Consider the following 21,839-nt stretch of genomic DNA (forward strand, 5'->3'; position numbering starts at 1 on the left):
AGAGTTTTTTCTTTCACCAACCCTGATTACATTAAGTAGGGTAGATATTTTTATTTTCTTTAAAAAGGCCAAAGGGGAGAAAAGGAGAGGAGAAAGGAGTATTTAATGAATGCCGTTCTGTGCAACACAGAGGTGTTCTGCTGAATGTTTAACAATCAGCCCTTGGGTGTGTGTGTGTGTGTGTGTGTGTGTGTGTGTGTGTGTGTGTGTGTGTGTGTGTGTGTGTGTATGAAATGTGTGTTTGTTATAAATATTGAAGGCTATAGGAGATAATTTAAAAATTATAATAAAATATACAATAGTCTTTATTGTAAATTTCATAAAGCCAGCTTACTCTCACAGAATGCTCTTCTGATTTCGCCAAACTCATGAGAAGCCAACCGAGGGTTGCAACTGATGGAGTGTAATTCCAATCTAAATGTTATTTGACATTTTCATTTAAAGAATAAAGGAAAGTGAAACAACAATGATGTATGTCATAACCTCATTCGTTCATCAACGATATCAGCAACTTCTTTGCTGAATTAGATAATACATGCATACCTTGGAGATATTGATGGTTTGGATCCAGACCACTGCAATAAAACAAATACTGCAAAAAAGTGAGTCAAATGAATGTTTTGCTTTCCCAGTGCATATAAAAGTTATGTTTAGGGGTACCTGGGTGGCTCAAATAAGTGTCTGACTTCGGCTCAGGTCATGATCTTTCTGCTCATGAGTTCAAGTTCAGATGTCTGCACAGAGCCTAGAGCCTGCTTTGGATTCTGTGTCTCCCTCTCTGCCCCTCCCCCACTCTCTCAAATGCGCTTTCTCTAAAATAAACATTAAAAAATTTAAAAAGTTATGTTTATACTACACTGTAGTCCACTAAATGTGCAATAGCATAATGTCTTTAAAAAACCCAATATACATACATCTTAATTAAAAAATACTTTATGGGGCACCTAGGTGGCTCAATTAGTTAAGCGTCTGACTCTCGATTTTGGCTCAGGTCATGATCTCATGGTTGTTGAGGTCGAGCCATGCGTTGGGCTCTGAGCTGAGCATGGAGCCTGCTTGAGATTTTCATTCTCCTTCTCTCTCTCCCCACCCCGCCCCTGCTCACGCTCCTTCTGTCTCTCTTAAAATAAATAAACATTTTTTAAAGTACTTTATATGCTGGGGAACCTGGGTGGCTTAGTCAGTTAAGCGTCCAACTTTGGCTCAGCTCAGAGCCTAGAGCCTGGAGCCTGCTTCGGATTCTGTGACTCTCTCTCTCTCTCTCTCTCTCTCTCTCTGCCCCTCCCCCACTTGTGCGCTCTCTCTCTCTCTCTCAAAGATAAATTAATTAATTAAAAAATATATGCTAAAAAATGTTAAACATAAGTTGAGCTTTCAGCAAATGGTATCTTTTTGCCGATACAGGATCTTGCCTCAGTGTTGACGGTTGCTGACTGATCAGGATGGTAGTTGCTGAAGGTTGGGATGCTCAGGCAAATTTTTTTTTTAGGCCAATTAAACTAATTTTATTCAGAGTAAGTTTATATATTCAATTACAATATTAACACTCTCTAGAGAGATTTTCTAGAGACAATAAATGTAAAATTTAAGAGGTAGAAATCTATTTAGTCTTTTATAGACCACATATTACAGAACTTGCAAATGAAAATTTACACATATAGAAATGATGACAATACTTAAAGGGTGAGGATTTCCATACTGAAACCCATAAGATGTCATATTTTAAACACACATGTTTCAAAAAGGGAGAAACTTTTTTTTTTTCTGGTGCAAAAAAGGTGATTTTATTAAAGCATGGGGACAGGACCCATAGGCAGAGGCTGGTAATAAATTTGGGAGCTGGGGAAGGTAAAATCAAAAAAGGGAGAAACTTTTAATAATTTAGCACAAAATCAAATTACATAGGTGGTACATCCCAGAAAACACTACTTTAAACATGGATACCTGGATCAAAATTCGTTTGGTAGCTTTTAATCAAAAATGAAACATGCTTTTATGTAAAATATAAAGTACTTTTAAACGTTTCTAGAAAAGTCTCTTTGTTACAGTTAAAGTACTAACTTCATCACCTGTGCTCAGCCTCACCTATACACACACAACATGAAATCAGGTGCCAACAAAATCCTGAAGGCAGGTTCTCTTAGTTGATGGACACTTAGGTTGGAAACAAGAGCCCTTCGTTGGCAAGCATTAAGAAGAAATAGTGTCAAAACCTGGCTAATCACTTATGAAAACTAAATACTGACATCCCTTTATTTCCTTTATCTTCCATATGCTTTAAACTCTTATGACTGACTGTTTCGAGTGAGGTTTCATGGTGAGATTTCTCATGTCTACTGAGAGAGCCCTGGGTTGTGTTGTACTTGCTGCGGTGAACCCATGAGCATCTCTGTTTGACTTTCTCTGAGCTGTTTGCGAATTTTCTGTTAAGGGGTTTGGGAAGAGTGTATCTGTGTTCAGTCTTCTAAGATTGCATCTAGCAGCCCCTGTTTTTTGCACTGGGGTAACTGCTATTTGAATTTTTTAACTGCAGCATTTGTACTGTTGCTCTAATAAAGTTTAGTTTGTTTTAACAGCCATGAACAGGGATGGCTATTGTTAACTGTTCTATAACCATTGTAAAAAGTTTTATAGGAGATTTAAAGTTTTTTTTTTAAATGCTTATTTATTTTGAGAGAGAGAGAGAGAGAGAGAGCACGCACACATGATCAGGGGGAGGGGCAGGGGCAGAGAGGGAGAGAGAGAATCCCAAGTAGGCTCCCTGCTGCCCGTGCAGAGCCCACCATGGGGCTCAATACCATAAACCACGAGATCATGACCTGAGCTGAAATCAAGACATCATCATTATCCTGTGTTCAACCTCACCCATACACACACAATGTGAAATCAGATGCCAACAAAATTCTCTTCATCTTTTGACAAAATAACCTCTGCTTCACAATATCAAGACTTTAATTATCCAGTCATCTCTGCAGCCCATGGAGGGTCTTTTAACTATACATTCATAATCACACACACATGCCAAACCAAACCTTCAGTGTTCTGCCACAAGAGCGACACCTTACAAAGGAACCTCTTTTAACTAATATTTTCTTGTCCAATCTCAAATTCATTCTGCACAGAGCAAAAGAAACTATTTAAACGCCAAAAAGAGTAAGAGTAAGAACTGGAGGGAAAGGCACATGTGCCATTTGCAAACCCTTAAGCTTTGTGAAGAGTGATCCAAGAATCATCTCTTCTTTCTAATCCAAAAGTCTCCATGCTCGTTCAATATCAGAAGTCCTGGAAAAAGCACAAAAGTGCTTCACTGCTCTGAAGTTATATTCTAGAGTCTCACTGAGAGAAAACAGCTGGCCAACACATCAGGCCATGTAGTGGTCCTGATTAGAATTGTCTTTGTCTCTCTCCATACAGCCTCTGTAAGAGATTCAATTCTTTTTCCTATCTCCAGGCTTTACTGGAAATTTCAGCTGATTATACAATTCAGAACCCAGAAGATTATGACTAAGAGTCTTTCTTGAGGTGCCTGGTTGGCTCAGTCAGTTGAGCATCTGACTTCAGCTCAAGTCATGATCTTGCAGTTCGTGGGTTCAAGCTCCGTGTCAGGCTCTGTGTGGACAGCTCAGAGCCTGGAGCCTGCTTTGGATTCTGTGTCTCCTTCTCTCTCTGCCCCCCCCCCCCCCCCGCACTTGTGCTCTCTCTCTCTCTCTGTCTCTCAAATATAAATAAACATTAAAAAAATGTTTTAAAAAAGTCTTTCTCATCTTCATTATTCTGACAATAGCAGCATCACCCTGATACTGTCTGTCCTGAAACACTCTCTCAAGTGGTGCTGACTTGTCCTTCAATGGTCTCCTTCATCTGGATCTGGTTGATCTTTATTAGAAAAACCCTGAACTCCCCAGTGAACATGAATGCGTCCCCATCTTTCACCTCCTTCCTTTTGCGACTTTTAACCAGAACTTGTGCTTTGCCACAGGCCAAGGACTCTAAAGCTCTTCTCAGTTCACTGTCTTCTAACCCTGTGGACATTTTTTTTATTTCTTCAAGGGTGAATGGATCCCCTTCATGGAACATGAGGACCACCAGCATGTGGAAGAGGGACACATGGAACTCCTTTTCTTCCTTAAACTCTGCTTTTAAAACAGCATGACCTGGGGTGTCTAGGTGGCTCAGCTGGTTATGCGTCCGACTCTTGGTTTTGACTCAGGTTGTGAGATCAAACCCCACATTGGGTTCTGTGCTGACAATGGGGAGCCTGCTCGGGATTCTCTTTCTGCTCCTCCTCCACTCATGTTTTCTCTCTCAAAATAAATAAATAAACTTAAAAAAAAAGCGCCCCAATTTAGTTTGTCACTGAAGTTTTCAACCATTGTGCTTTCCGAGATAAAATGTCTTAAATATTTCCTGAAGTTTAACCATTTCTGGAGTTAAATGCACTTCCATAGATGAGTGTATTGCCCAGGATCCTATCACAAGTACATTAACTGTTAGACCTATAGAGCATGGGTCATTTTTATTGTGCACATACTGCTTGAAAGGAACCATGAGGTCCTTGGAGACCTCCATGTCCTTGAATATGCCTTCTAGCTTGCTGGTGAAAGCAGCATCACGCTCATGCTTTAGTTTTGACAACATAGATTTTTCAGCATCTACTGAGGCACTCTTCCCCACAAGGAGTCTTTTTTGCTGAATCTTTTTCATAAAATGCTTCAACGCATTTGAATGAACCTGAATATTATCATGACCTTGTTAAGAATCCTCTCCAGCTCTTCATCTATTGCTTCTTTAACACTCACTCTTAATTTTGAACCAACAAGCTTTGCTATCAATTCTGCAGGCTTATTTGGCCTCTTATTGATAAATGTTTCAAAGGAGTCCTTCATCAAGTTGAAGAACTTCTCATTTCTCTGAAAACACACTTCTATCACATTGCCCATCAGATCCGTAAAATCCATCAGTTCCTGTCTATGTCTAGGTCTATGTCTTTTTCGGGACTGATGACAACTGTTGTCCCAAAAGTCTGGATGTACTTGCTCCAGTGCGGCGGCAGGATTTGCTGCCCGCCCTTCATGTGGCTGAACAGCTGGTACATCTGAATGAGGTCAGGCACTCTGTTCTCATCAAGCAGGTGGTCAAGCCCTTTCTGCAGAATTGCTGTTAAATGTACTCCTAATAGCTGTTTCTCCACATAAGCAATCAGTGGTTTCTGTGTGCTGTGGTCTAAATACATGATTACTTGGTCTCCTTCTTCCTCTAAACACTTACTGACATGGTTAAGATATTCTGGAACCTCTCTTTCTTGCATTAATCTGTGGCTTTCTGCATCATATAAACAGTTAGTTTCTGCCAAGCCAAAAATTTCAAGTGGATCTTAATATACCTGAAGGTCAGAGAGCATACTCAGCTGAGTTCTCAGTAAATTTCAATCCACTGCTTCAATGTTCCTTTCTCATTAAATTAATAGCAAATTTCCATCAATACTTTTACTCAGATGCATTTTTATCACTACTGATCTGCTTTCTAAAAAGTTCCAACCCCATATTCCAGACAGAAGGAAGTGGGGAACTCAGAAATACAAAAATGCAATCCAAAAACAGGAAAATACTTCTGATAATGATCATTTGTCTGCAATGATCTTGCCAGCACACGTTAATCTTCTTTAAAAATAAAACACTATCTAGGCTTCTCTAAACTGAAGGATCTGTGCTTGGACGTGATCTTCACAGACCTGGCGCAGCTGTTTGTAAAGTGTTGAAGAAACTTTCTGAGAACAGGTATTTTCAACATCCTGGTAGAGCTCTTCCAGGTTGCATCTGATGGAGGTATCACGCTGTATGGCTTTCACTACCTCATGATGCTTCTGCCAGGTATTCTGAGCGCAGCTATCAGGCAATTTTGGTCTGTCTCAGAAATTTTTGATCACTAGTTTCTTGGAGGGGCCACCACCCCTAGGTTGGAGGTGATGGCCATGGCGAGGAATGCAGGCTTGGTGAGGCTGTTGGTGTGCCCAATGAGTGCCAAGAGGTTGCCCTCTCTGGGGGTATCATTGGCCAGGAATGCAGCCAGGAAGCAGTGGCTTCCACCACACCCTGCTGGCTGCCCAACCACCACCTCCCAGCCAGCTTAGACAATTCTTTTTTTTTTTAATGTTTGTTTATTTTTGAGAGACAGAGCGTGAGTGGGGGAGGGACAGAGAGAGAGAGGGAGACACAGAATCAGAAGCAGGCTCCAGGCTCTGAGTTGTCAGCACAGAACCTGACACAGGGCTCAAACCCACCAACCCTGAGATCATGACCTGAGGTAAAGTCCAATGCTTAACCGACTGAGCCACCCAGGCTCAGACAATCCTTAAAATAAGAAGACAACAATGAAGTTTGCTGCATTAATTGACCCTTCCTTTAACAAATGATTCTTCTGTAGCATATGATGCATTTTACCCACAGGAGGACTTTCAAAATTGGAGTCAATCTTCCCAAACCTTGCCACTGTTTTTTATCAACTATGTTTATGTAATATTCTAAACCCCCCCTTTTTTTCTGTCATTTCAACAAAATTCATAGCATCTTCACCAGGAGTAGATTCCATCTCAAGAAACCACTGTCTTTGCTCATCCATGAGAAGTAACTCTTCATCCATTAAAGTTTTATCATGAAATTGCAGTAATTCAAACACAATAATGAAAAAGTTCAAAATATCACAAAAATTATCAAGATGTGACACAGAGACATGAAGTGAGCAAATGCTACTGGAAAAAAATAGTGCCAATAAAATTACTGGATTCAGGGTCACCACAAAGCTTCAATTTGTAAAAAACACAGTATCTGTGAAGCTCAATAAAATGAAGTGCAATAAAACGAGGTATGCCTGTATTTTACAATATTTCATCAACTTCTGAGTTACTAACAATAACAAGCAACAGACCCAACAAACTTTTAAGTTTAATCTGCTTTATTGGTATTTTTCTATCACTTTGTTACATCTAGACAACCATCAAAACAATAAATCAGTATTTTTCATAAATAAATCAAAAAAATAAAATAATACCAATTTCTGTGGTATAAATACTATCATGCAGATTTCAAGGTACCAATGTAAATGCACTGAACACAGAGTTGGGAAGAGGTATGCAACAGCACATCATTATATGGTATTTCACCACACAGACATAATAGACATATTGTACGATGTAGCCAAATAATTAGGACGTGACCGGTTCAGCATTATTTTTGCTTTTAACATAATTTAAAGTTTGTATCATTTAATTTTTAATGATGGCTGTGTTTAACAATCAGCTCATAAGATCTCTAAAGTTTTAACAACTGGCTCTTATGAAGGGGTGCAAGCCAGTTCCAGTACACTACTGACTGGATCTCATGTAAATGCTTCACAAACAAGGGAACTAAAACTTAGCAGTGATTTGTTTAGGATCACATAGTAGGTAAACAGTAACTCTCCGATTCAAGGTGATATATGACTGACTCTAAATTTGTGCTGTATCATACTAGGTTATCAAAGATATAATTTATACCAAACCTCATTAAAATTCATATAAGGATGTTTTTCTTTGCAAATGTTTAAGCGGAAACCTGTTTCTGTTGTACTTTTGATTTCAAAAACAGATACTCTAATCACTTTACATAAGGGAGAGTTTGCTGCATGGACACAGGGTTTTGGTCAAAAAGCCAGGGACCCACCCACAGAAATCTTAACAGAGATGTACTCCTTGGGAAGTAGAAAGCCACAGCAACCGTGGGATTGGCCAGTCTTGTCTCTTAATGGCTATAAAATCTCTATTTTTCCGTGTACATGTGTTTACTCCATACACACGTTATCTCACTGTTTCTGCCCTGCAGATTTCAAAGTCGGAATAATATTTCTGTAATGTCTCATATTTAATTAGCAATAAAGTCTTCCCTATTAACTTATTTAAAAAACTTCACTATCCAAATTTAAGATAACTTATTCATTATCTACTGAATGACAGTAAGTGCTAAAGAAACAATAAATAATCCCTATACTTAAGAACCCTAAAATTCTAACAATGAAGACAAACTTCATTATTAAATAATGGGTTGATCTGTATGGGCTAAAAAGTAAAAAGAAACAATCCACTACCAAATGAATGGATAAGAGCTTTCAACAATAGCTCTTACTTTCTTTTTATGGGATAATTTTTAACATTTTCTGAAAACCAGTGCTTATCCTGATAGCCAGTGAAGATAAAAGTTGTTCATAGGCAGCTACAATAATCCACTGAGGCAAAAATGTTACAATTACTAGTATTCTTTAAAAAAAAAAAAAAAAAGTATACCAATTTCTAAGTTTTGGATTCAGGCAATGTAATTATATAATATTTAGATTCCTTGATCAGATCTATCTACTAAATAGGTTGTAAGTGAAGACAGAGTTGTTGCAAATATTAAATAAGCATGTACTGATTATTCATAATTAAGAACAAAGGGTCACTTGTCATAAAAATAATACAATTAGATTTCAATTTAAGTGAACTATAAAAATCATGAAGCTGATTTCAATCATGCTACATAAAATAAATGTAATTTAAAGTCAGTTCGAAAGATGGGCATGTTATATACAAGGCAACAAATTTTTAAAAATTTTTTTTAATGTTTATTTATTTTTGAGAGAGAAACACAGAGTGTGAGCAGGGGAGGGGTAGAGAGAGAGGGTGACACAGAATCTGAAGCAGGCTGCAGGCTCTGAGCTGTCAGCACAGAGCCTGATGTGGCACTCGAACTCCCAAACCATGAGATCATGACCTGAGTCGAAGTCGGACACTCAACCAACTAAGCCACCCAGGCTCCCCATAAGGCAACAAATTTTTAAGTAATTCCTGTACTCATGTCCCTCACCACCCCTCCCAAAAAAATTCCCCTTTCAGGGGTTAATGAAGCTTACCCAAAGAAATGTATTAAAGAATAGCTCGGTTCTAGCAAGATCTAGTTTTTGTTTGTTTAGAGGGGAAGAAAATAGTTTTTTAAGTGTCCTATTAAAAAAAACAAGCAATCAAGGTTTTGGTTTTGAGTAAGATGTAAGCATATGCCATCTGTCTCTCCCACTGAATTCATCTGTAAAACCTAAACAGAACACATGCAGCAGTTATTTGAAGGCTCTGAAAAGTAAATAGGATCAGACAGTTTGCCGGAAAAAACCAGAATTTGAAGTAGCAGCAAAACAGCCATCAGTTTGGCAATTTTTTCCTTATTGATAACCATTGGCCTAGACTCAATGACACCCCCAAACCCAAAAGTGGCCATCAGCGCAGACAGACTGAGCTCCAAACAGCCTGTAAATCCAACTTGAGGAAAAGAAAATGGATCTCTTAACACTCAGTGGAGAGAATCTCTCTTTTTTTCTTTTATCCATTTTCTTACACCCTAGACCCTAAGAAATTCTGTGGTAGTGGTGGCAATGACAATGGTAAGAACAGGGACTTGCAGAGGCTAAAACACTAAGGTAGGGAAGGATTTCAGCTCAGGTCATGATCTCAGCTCAGGTCATGATCTCACAGTTCATGAGATCAAGCTCCATGCTGACAGCACAGAGCCTTCTTGGGATTCTCTCTCTGTCCCTCCCCCCACTCGAGCTCATTCTCTCACTCTCCCAAAATAAACAACAACAAAACCCAAAAAGAAACAATCAAGTATAAATATAACAAAATATACATAGATCTGTAGCTTTAAAACTATAAACCATTGATGAAATATATAAAAAAAGACCTAAATAGAGAGACTTACCACAGGTCACAGATCGGAACACTAAACAGTAAAGGGGTCAACTTTCCCTAAATTGATCCATAGACTTAACATACTTCCAAATCAATATGCCAGGGGGATTTTTTTGTACATACAGATAAACTGAGTCTAAACTTTATATGGAAAAGCAAAAGAACTAGAAAAACCATTAAATTTCTGAAGAAGAACAATAAAGTCAGAGAAAGCACAGTATCTGATTGTAAGACATTGTCCATAGTACAGTATTGGTAAAAGGACAAACAGCAACATAATGCAATAAAACAGGACAGAGTCCAGAAATAGACCCTCAAAAATATGGCCCATTGATTCTTGACAAAGGTGCAAAGACAATTCAAAAGAGAAAGTAGAGTCTTCCAGCAAATTATATTAGAACAAGTGAACATCCATATGTAAGAAAATGAACTGGTCTAAAGCTCACACCTTCTATAAAAATTAACTCAAATGAGATGACAGAACTAAATGTAAAACGGCAAAACTTTTAGAAGAAAATAAAGGAGAAAATCTTTGTGACCAGAAGTTAGGCAGAGTTCCTAGAGAAGACACCAAAGTGAAAACACTGAAAAATTGGACTTCACCAAAATTAAAAACTTTTGCTATGCAAAAGAACACTGTTAAAAGAATGACAAGACAAGCTACAGACTGAGAGAAGTATCTGCAGTGCACATAATCAACAAAGGCCTTATATTCAGAATACATAAGGAACTTTCAGCACTCAACAGGAAGGATACAGACAGCACAAATAAAAAATGGACAGAAGACTAGGAAACAGAGATGGCAAATGAAAAGATGCTCAATACCATTAGCCACGAGAGAAATGCAAAATAAAAACCACAGTGATGAAAATGTTCTGAACTTAAGATTGTGGTGATGCTTGCACAACTCTGAATACCTAAAAACATCAAAATTGTTCACTTTGCGTAATTTTGTGTTCTGTAAATTATAATGAAGACTCTAAAAAAGAACTACAACGAGATACCATTTATTTATACACATATTAGAATGGCTAAAATAAAAAAAATACCATATCAAGTGTTGGTGAGGATGAAGAACAAACGGAACTCCTACGTTGCCAATGGAAATACAAAAGAGCCGCTCTGGAAAACAGTTGGGCAGTTTCTTACAAAGCTAAACCAGATTTAACAAATGACCCCGCAATCCCACTCCTGAGTATCTAGAGAAATAAAAAACTTATATTCACTCAAAAACCTATAATAAAAGGAATGAGTTATTGTTAAAGTAACAACTTGCATGAATCTCACAGGACTTACACTGTATGAAAGAAGCCAGTATCAAAAAGTTACATACATATTATTCTATTTATGTAGAATAAACTATATAGATGGGAAAAAGACAAAAAACAAAACTATAGAGATGGGAAACAGGGGTTATGTGTAGGAAGAGAGTGGGACTGCAAAGAGACAGCTCAAGGATTCTGGGGTGACAGAACTACACTGTACCCTGATTGTGGTGGTGACTACACAGATTGATACATATGTTAAAATTCATAGAACTATACACCCCCAAAAAGTAAACCTTACTGTATGTTTTAATGTTTACTTATTTTTGAAAGAGGGAAGGAGAGCACAAACAGGGAGGGGAAGGGACAGAGAGAGAGGGAGACACAGAATCCCAAGCAGGCTCCAGGCTCCCAGCTGTCATCACAGAGCCTGAGGTAGGGCTTGAACCCACGAACTAGGAGATCATGACCTGAGCCGAAGTCGGATGCTTAACTGACTGAGCCACCCAGGTGCCCCATCCTTACTGTATGTTAACTTAAAAAATAAAATTTAAAATGTCAACAATCAAATAACAGTATCAAGTCATATTATCATGATTGCAAGAGGCCATTTCCCAGCAAGGAGAGACATGAAACAAAAAGGAAGAATATAATTTTTAACAAATCATTTGTTTTATAAAATGCCATTTTAGGTTATAAGCTGAATTTCCTCCAGTCTTACCAGCCTGTAAGTGTATTAGTGATAACACCCATGTTTACAACCGGTTGCCCTTACTTGTATAATATCTCACATCTCCTTTCAGTCTCCACTCCCCCTGGACCCCAGTTATTTGTGAGAGGTTTTCTTAACATCCTGTTCTTATTTCGTTAATGTCTGATTCTTATAGTCACTTAAGGGAAGTACTTCACTATTGCTAATGCTGACTTTCCAAATCTGAAAATCCTTAAAATAAAAATATGTTTCTTTAGTCCTCAATACATAAGAGACATGCTAGGTTCTTGCAGAGGTGAGGAGAATGCCCTGTCACTATAGTTACTTCAGGTTCCTTGAATGTGCCATGCTCTCAACTCTAGATCCTGATAAAGGTTCTTCCCTCGACTTGAAAAACTTCCCCACCTTTATCCTAGCTAATTTATCCTCCAAATGTTAGCGTTAAAACTTTAATACCTTAGACAACATTCTCTGATCCTCTCAGATTTTGTTAAATTCCCTTGTGATATTAGTCTATAGCACTCTGTATTTCTTCTTCACAATGCTTACATACTTTTAATTACTTATTCAAACTCACTGTTGAGTTATAGACTCTATGAGGATAGGGCAAGTATCTATTTTGTTCATTGCTATGTCTAGTATATGGTAGGCACACATGACTGACTGGTTCCTGTATATCTTGAGAGGTAATGATCTATCCCTGGAAGTGTCAAGACTGCATGACCATCTCAGTCATAATGCAAAAGGGATTCATGCAAGGGATGGGAGGTGAAACTAGAAGACCTTCAAAATCCTCTGAAACATCTTACAATAGTGTGAATTACAAAATTTCACCTAATAAGAATACAATGGAACATACACTAAAACTATTCTGAACCCCAGGGGCGCCTGGGTGGCTCAGTCAGTTGAGCATCCAGTTCTTGATTTTGGTTCAAATCATGATCCCAGGGTCGTGGGATCAAGCCTCGCATTAGGCTCTATGCTGAGCCTACTTAGGATTCTTTCTCTCCTGCCCCTCTCCCTAACTTGGGCTCTCTCTCCCTAAAATTAAAAAAAAAAAAAATTAAAATTAAAATTAAACTATTCTGACCATAATTTATTCTTTACTACCTTATTTATAAATCAATTTTTAAAACTGCAATGCCTCAGAGTTATTAACAGTTAAGATAACTAATATAAATTAATGTAATTAATATCATTATATTGTAGATGAAGGTAATCATTAAGAGGGAGTTCAAGTGAAGAGAATGTCAGCTGACCAGCTCTCACCACTTGATCAGTCAATAAAATATTTAATAACTATAGATAAATCAAAGACTTCAAGCTTTGGTTAGACATAGTATTAGCACTAAATATACCTAAAAGATGTTTGAAATAAAAATTCTGAACAATATTTAAAAATTTAAAGGCCCAAGCTCAATCTTGTCTACCCAACTGAATTAACAGATGCTGCCTGTTTTTGTTTGCAATACATACCATTTCAAAAAAATTAATTATTTAGCTAATATTTTCTTTCTTATGAAATCTGGTGTTAATTGGAAATCAATTTTTCTTAAGTTTAAACAAGTTAAATGTCTAGAGAGCCACAATGTAATACCCAAATCTGTTTCAAATTATTTAAAAAGACACTATTTGATCACTTTTCAAATAGACTTGGACTATTAAATACAGAACAGATACATTCTGTCTGACAATATGTATTTCTGAATTCAAGTGGGTTTTTGCAATTCAACAGACATTATTCAATAAAGTCACACTAAAAACATATTGAGATCAAATCTCCCTTATGAGTAATCAAGGGACCTAAATTGCATCTCTGTCATTCCTCACTGGCTCATTACCAACAAGGATCTCAAGATCCTTAACTAGTAACATCTACAAAAACCAAATAAATAAAAGTTATAAGTTTCCAGTAAAGGTCACATTCTAAGGTTTACCTTCTTTGTGCTTCAACTTCCCTTCTAACAGAGAGGGGCACTGCTGATTAAATAATTTTTTGTTTATTTATTTATTTATTTTGAGAGAGCAAGAACAGGGGAGGGTGGAGAAGGAGAGGGAGAGAGAATCCCAAGCAGGCTCTGCACTGTTAGTACACAGCCCAAAGCAGGAGTCAAAATCTTGAACCATAAGATTATGACCTGAACTGACATTAAGAGTTGATGCTTAACCCATTGAGCCACTCAGGCACCCCTGATTAAATACTTCTTTTTGCAATTCACCAATGACATCCTTATTGTTGCTAAGACAGACCCTTTTCAGTCCATATCTTCTAAGAATCCTCTGCTGCATTTCACAATTCTGACCATTCATATTTCTTGACACCATATCTCTCATTTTGGTTTCCAAAATACTAATCTTCAGGGTTGGTTCTTCCTACTAAAATCTACCACCTATATGAGGAAAACATCAAAATCTTTATCTCTGGCCTATATTGAGATCTAGACTTATACACCATGCTGAACATCTGCCCATTACCTGTCCCCAAAGACCTTGGATTTAATTTACCCGAAACTGAATTTGGCAACTTGGAAGTGTACTGGAATCAAGATTACCCAACTTGAAATCCTGGCCCCACCACTTTCTTATTAAATGTCTGACCATGGAAAAAATACTCCAAATCTTTCTTTGACTGTTTCTCTCATCTATAAAATAGGAGTAATTATAACTAACCTACACCTATAGGTTACATTTTATAATGGTGAATAAAATCAATGTCTGAAATGGTCAATCCTTATCTCACCGTGGAGATTTATTTTATGTTGAAATATGACCCTGTATGGCAATGGATTTGCAAAACCAAAAAATTACAGCACTTCTAAGAATCAAAGATGTAATTTTCACACCACCACATTTTAGCGACATTTCTGTTACCAGTGAATTCTGTTATCAGTGAAGTATACATCTTAGCATTTTTTTGAAAAGTTGATATTAAATTTATAATAACTAAGGAATATTAAAGTAGATACTGCCTCTCAACATAATGATTATTTCATTCACTATTTAGTCTTTATTTGGGGCTTAGCAAATCAAGTGGTATTTAGTTTAGATAAGTACTGTTTATTTGTCTCATTATCATAATACTTCAACTAGCAGCAGCAGCATGTGTAAAAGAAACCACATTTATTTAAGCTCTTTAAAGTGAATCTGTGATTTAATCACAAGCTTCTTACTCAAAATTTTGCCAATCCCAGTCCCTAGCACCCACAAACGCTTACTTTCCCCTTCAAAGTATGCTGCATTATGGTTTTTGCAAATCCCAGGTACTTTCACCTTGGTAAGCCACTACCTCTATTTTTAAAAATATTGAAAATTACATTTTATATCTGCATTAGTATAAAGATGAATATAATGCGGGTTGGGTTCATTATTACATATTCATTATTCCTATATTCATTCTTCTTTTGATTTTAAAATAAATTAAAATTGAAACTTTTCTGCAGGCTCCTAAGAGAACTGTGGGCCCTAGGTACTGTGCTCACAGTGCCTAGAGGATAAATTAGCCCTGCTTCAAGATCCTGCTAAAATGCCCACTCTCCTAGATATTCACTCATCTCTTCCCAAACTTCCTCAAGGCCAAATGTCACCTTCTTACTCTCACAGCACTTGGTTCTCTTTTTCCTTGTAACATTTATCTCACTGCATTAGGTAAGAATCTTCTTCCTCCTCCTATGGATCATGGCTTATTTTTTTGACCACCTCTCACCTCCAGGATTTGGCACATGATCCTGGTTTTTTATTAAACTATGTGTTAATGTATTCAGGAGAGAACCCACTTTTCTTCTTTCCATCTTTGTTTGTAGAAGGAAGAGTAAAATCAGAACTGTTAGAACAGAAAAGACTGATGAATACAAACTGTCACACACAATATCCAGATAGAAAGAGGTTTTTAACCACGTGATATAAGATCATGAAATAGCCAAATGTCTCAAGGCAAGCTAACTACTACTCCTAGTTGATAAACTATCAGGATGATCTTATGAGAAGTTGTTAATTCAGTGTAATATAGAAAACTGAAGATGACATTAGACGGCCAAGGCTTAATGAATATAGAACAAAGAGGAGATTCCAGAGGAATTGAAGACAGGTAAGAGGAAAAAAGGAGGAGATCATTTTACTTAACATCTTTCTGAAAAGGACTATATTATATCCTTTAATCTCTAAGCAGATGGGAGGAGTAGGTTCTTAAGAGGCAGGGGCTCTTAAAAAGGAATAAAATGAAAGTAGTTCCAGCCTACTACAAGGAAGTAAAAGCAGTTCCTTTTGTGAACTCATACTAGAGAAGACAACTATCACATATAGGTTGACTGAAAGAATTTGGTGCCTTTTGTGGCAAATTGGCCCTAGTACAATAGTTAGAGTATTTACTCTCCGGTTACTTACAGAATTAATAAAGCAATGGTTTTAGAGCTAAAAATATGTGCACATGCTAAACTTCAGTTGTTTTAACTTGTGAAGTTTTTGTTATGTAGTATTGCCAACAGTTACTCTATGACTTTACTATAATTTTGGAATTATATAATATAAATAGCTTCAATAACTTATGAATGCTTTAGGCTCTTACAGAATCTGACTCCCTAAAATCTCCTGTCAAATATAAAGCAGAAACTAAAAAAGGGGGAGATACGTATAAATTGCATGGTCTTTAAGAAGATACAAAAAACTCTAAAATTTTTCAGTAACAAAGCTATAGAGCTTACCAGTAACTCTATCATTCCAAAACTGTGGGAAAAACCCTAAAAAATAGAGGACATCTGCTGCATTAAAATATAAAATTAAAGAGAATGTTCTCCATCTACCCAACACAAGTATTTTGTAATTTTAAATACAAAGAGTGATGATAAATCAAAATGTAGAGGTCTTGGGGGATATTTGATAATTCCACTGACCTGTGTAAACACACCACCTGTCCAAAACACACTAGTCTATAAATAATCATAGCTCTTAGCATCCCCAAAATGGAAACATCGTTTTAGGAGGAGAGCAAAGCAAGAGAAACAACTGTGTCAGGTTGAAAAACAGTCTGAACTCTATTTTGGGACCACTGTTCTGATGGTGAAACATTTTACTTTCTTAGGTAGTATTTTTCAAAAGAACAGTCAAATCACAGGTTAATAATCACAAATTAACTTATCAGTTAAAAACAAAATAAAATTACACTTTTGTTCAACTAAGTTACATTACACATCAGATCATTTTATTCCATAGGCCAATTTGTCAAGTAATTTCTTTTTAAAGATTTTTTTTTAATGTTTTATTTATTTTTTAGAGAGAGGGAGAGCATGAGTGGGGGAAGGGCAGAGAGAGAGGGAGACACAGAATCCAAAGCAGGCTCCAGGCTCTGAGCTGTCAGCACAGAGCCCAATACGGGGTTTGAACCCACGAATTGCAAGATCATGACCTGAGCCAAAGTCAGACACTTAACCGACTGAGCCACCCAGGCGCCTGTCAACTAATTTCTAGTTTCATTTAGTCCAGTCTGAAAATGAGAGTTCTAAATAAAGTTAAAATGTATAACTGAATATATAAAATAAAGTAACAATTTAATTTAAGTCTAACTCTCTCCTTCAAACATTTGTTTAAATGCTCATTGTATATAAAAAAAATCTAAACCCACTACTGTGTCTTAGGACATATTTTACCTATATTGGGACAATGACTTTCAAACTATGACCCACATAACCAGTGGCAAAATGATACTTTCAGTCCCTGCTGAAACCCAAGCTAGGCAGAACTTCTTTCCTCCCCTCTCTCAAAGACCTACTTTGATACTATATCAAGTGGTATTCCAAACCAATTACTAACAACTAACTAAGTCTACCCTCAGTCTGTCAAATTCAACACTCTGGCTAAATGTCAACAAATGGTATCAAAAAGAAAAAATAGGAAGATAAATTTATCTAAATGCTGAAATCTTATAACCTGGATTTCCTCCAGTGTCAGTACAAAATACAGAAATCACCCTGTAAATTCTAATGACATCTAACAACCACATGCTCTGATTTTACTCTCTGATCAATTCTACCTTTTAAACATTCTGATATGGATAGTTTAACTGATTAAGACATTCTAAGGGCATAACTCCTGAATGGAAGAACACATATAGAATTTTATTTACTGGCTGGTACAAAAAAAGACTATAACATTCTAAGTCTGTGTTTTTTCAAACTTTAGCATGTATCAGAATCCCTTGAAGAGTTTGTTAAGAACATAGATGTCCAGATCCATCCCTTGAATTCAGTAGGTGTGAGGTAAGGTCCAAGCCTAGGTGATACTGATGCTATTGGTTCAAGGGAGTTCATTCTGAAAATCACTGGTCTAATAATGTTAAATTATAATATTCATTTTCATGTCCTACACACAAAATTGTACCTCAAATTGCTCTCTCAATTTATAAATGTTACTTTATGCTAACAGTTCAAATTTCTCTTATTGGATAATAGATAATTACTATAACTTATTTCCTCCAGTCTTTTATGTTATACCTCTACCAAAAAAAAAAAAAAAGAAAGAAAAATAAAAAGTTTTAGGGCGCCTAAGTGACTCAATCAGTTGAGTGTCCAATGCTTGATTTTTGGCTTGGGTCATGATCCCAGGGTTATGGGACCGAGCTCCATGCCGGGGTGAATGTAGAGCATGGAGCCTGCTTGAGATTCTCTCTCTCCCTCTGCTCCTTTCCCCTGCTCACACACACACACACACTCTCTCTCTTTCTCACTCTCTCTCAAATAAAAAAGAAAAGAAAAGTTTCCACAATGCAAGTTGAAAGTCTTCAGCAGTTCTATCCTATATCATTATATGATTATATTTGTCATTCCTCATCAATGAAATTTATTCTCTAAGACACTATGCTTTGGTTTGGTTTAGATAACTAAGTTTGTTTTCCTCTTAATATTTCTTGAAAGATAATCTAATAAACATTATTATCATATTTAAAAAAGCAGCTCTTCTCCTATCTCTTAGCATTCTCTGCTCTCTTTTCTTCTGTCAGAACCACTTATTTTTCATAAATCACATTTTGGCTCTAATCTCCAAGAAATAAACAAATCAATATTAATTATCAAATTCAAACATTTGATCCACTAAACAGAACCCTAACCTACCTTCCAATCTTATCTTTCAGATTCTCTTATATAATCCCTGTTCTTGCAAGTCTATCTGCTAACTTCCCATTAGATTTCATCCTTCTTCAATGAAAAATTCTATGCTCTCCTCTTTCAATTAATATCACCCTTAAAATCAGTTTAAGACAGGTATTAACACACTTTTCCCTGACTGCATTCAATTCATTATAACAATTTTTAATCTGCTAACATATATTACATCTGAACTGTATTATTTTGTACCTTTCAAAACTGTGTTTTTCATTCACTGTATATTTTAATATTCAAAAAAATGTGAGGTTCTTTAATTTTTTCATATCTCCATTTAAAGAAAGCTATATTCCATATAAGACAGCATGCAATAAATGCTTACTGAATACCACAACTCTGACAAATAAACAAGTTTAGTAAATATCAGTGTGGAAAAGAATGTTAGTGCTTACCAATATAATTGTAACTCCTCTTCTGCTTGGCACACAAATAAACAATACTTTCCAGTTCCTGTGCAATTAGGTGGGGCCACATAACAGAGTTGTGGCCAACAGAATGCAGATGGGAGTGATAATATTCTACTTCTAGGTCTGGGCAATTAAAATCTCCCACACAATATCCTACACTCCTTCCGTTTCTGTGGTGACCTTAGAGGTCACAGGTTGAACATGACAGAAATACATGATAGAAGAAGCCTGAATCCTTAAATCCCTTTTTAGAAGAAACTTATCTAGGAGAATAGCCTGATCAGGCATATCCACATTGGATTTTGTGTGAATGAGAATTAAACCTTCATTAAGTTAAGCCACAGAAACTTGCATTGATCTGTTACAAAACTGGCACTACTAATACTAATATAGCCAATAATGTTCAGAAAATTAAAGAAATTGGGTTTTTTGCAATTTCCCAGAGATTTAACTATACATTGTTCTAAGTGCAGTCTTAGAGTATTAATAGACTTTTTCATTCATCAATCAACATTCCTATACTATATTAAACTATTACAATAGACTATATAGTATAATGAAGTAGATGATACAGTCTGACACCTAAAAGTATTTGAAAATGATTTCTTAGAACACTTACATTATTTTATTCATTTGGAAATAGAATTACACTACACCTGAACTCTTCACAAGGGCTCTTTATTTCTAATATCTATGAAAAGTAAGTTTTTCAAATAAAAAGGGAGAAAAACAACTAATATTGTGGCCAGAATAGGTTTCTTCCATTTAGTATGGAACAAGTGTTAATTTTTAAGCCACAGTACCTGTGTCATCATATCCCATCATACTACCCTGATCCAAAATAAAGCAAGAGTCAAAACTTTTTTAATAGTCACCTGAGAACCACTGTTTTGAAAAGTACATTGTGCACACATACATACACACAAACCATTTGCTATAGACAACAGAAAAAATGAAGCAGGAACAATTTAAACTGTGTATCCTTATTCAAATAATCAAAATCATTTGATTTCTTGGCTTAAAAAAAAATCTTCCCTCAAAGAGAAAATAATTTTAGGTGTACAAAGCACATGGAGTTAAAAAGTTAAAATACAATTTAAGATTTTAAGTATCAGCAAGGACACCAGTTAAGATTTCCTAACAGAGGATCTCACGTAAAGACCAAATTATTTTGACCAGTGTTACTTTCTATTCAGTGTACCAAGTCTTTAATTTAAAAAAAAAAAAAATGTTTCCCCTAGTCTTCTGACAGCCCTCATTTTATTGGCTTCCTGGCGTTATAACTTCTATCGCCAAGATAAAATGTTGCTAACAAAAATGTGCCTTTCTAAAGGTAAAGAAATCAAGAACAGATGATCCCCCACTGCTAGAGGAAACTGTAAACCTCTGTGAAATATGTAGACCATGTCTCAAAATAGGCCTCATCCCCCAAAAACTTTTCCCTCCCTAATCTATCACATACTAGTTGTTAGACTTAGTACAGTTAAAGATTTTAATGAAAATCATGACATTAGTGTTGGTGAAGAAATCCAGAATGTACTTAGGAAACTTTTTAAGTCCTACCATCCTTTGGCTAACTACAACGTAAGAAGCAGCTTTCTTATGTTGATACATTCATTTCTGATACAGCATTAAGCTGTTCTCTGTAGTCCATATATGAACACTATGTGTAATTCAAAGAGGAAAAAATGATAACTAAGTCACATTAGTAAAGAATTAAAGAAATCTAAGAAACAATTTCTGGTATGTCACTGATATACGTCGCACCATGAGGAAAGTGTTGCAGTCACTGAGCTAGGGGAATAAAAAAGTGTCCAATTCTTAGTAAAATTGCAATGTGTCTTAGCAAAATACTTAATATGAAAAAGAGTTAAAACTCTGTAAGAATTACAGAATTACACCGTTTTTTTCCTTCTTACATATAATATCCCTCCTGTTTCAAAAGGGATAATAATTATAAACAAGCATTTGAAAACAAAGGGTAATATTTTTCTTGTTTGTGTTATTTCATATCAATATATTAAGTCTTTTAAAGTGTCTCATATGCTTAGCTAAGGAAATACAATAATCATGAAATTCTTATTTCTGTGTCATAATTTTAGCTTTATTATGTCAAAAGAGGATAAGCCAGATTAAAGCTATTAATAATGTCTGGAACATATCTGTAAAGAAAAAAAAATACACAACTCTTGGTGAAATCATGATGTGCTTGTATTATTTTTTTTTCTGCTGTACATTAACAGAAGTATTAAAAGAGAAAATATTTATTAAATGTACTACTTGGAGGATCTTGGGAAGAGGAATTTGCCCAATTCCAGCATGTGTGACGGAAGTACTTGGCTTGGCTTCTGGCCTGGAGAGGCTACTCAAAGTTCAACCTAATTTCTTACAAAAAGTTCCAGCAAAGCAAATTTTTAAAAAGATCTATATGATCAATCACTATTCTTGCTGAACTTACATAAAGAATAAGGTCAAGTTTGTTAAAACTAGATTTGTTTTACATGCAAATTAATCTTGATTTGGCTATCTCTGGAAATGAGGGTCTTTAGAGAGAAA

General features: G+C 36.1%; 1 protein-coding gene and 1 pseudogene across 3 annotated transcripts in view; both read right to left on the reverse strand.

Annotated features, from left to right (window-relative positions):
* Positions 1-21,839, reverse strand: part of XPR1 (xenotropic and polytropic retrovirus receptor 1) — a 217,096-nt gene that overhangs the window by 116,103 nt on the left and 79,154 nt on the right. The window lies entirely within an intron of this gene.
* LOC102900485 lies at positions 1,288-5,918 on the reverse strand (annotated as a pseudogene).

Source organism: Felis catus, chromosome F1 (assembly GCF_018350175.1).
Source record: "Felis catus isolate Fca126 chromosome F1, F.catus_Fca126_mat1.0, whole genome shotgun sequence".
In the NCBI taxonomy this organism is placed as follows: Eukaryota; Metazoa; Chordata; class Mammalia; order Carnivora; family Felidae; genus Felis; species Felis catus.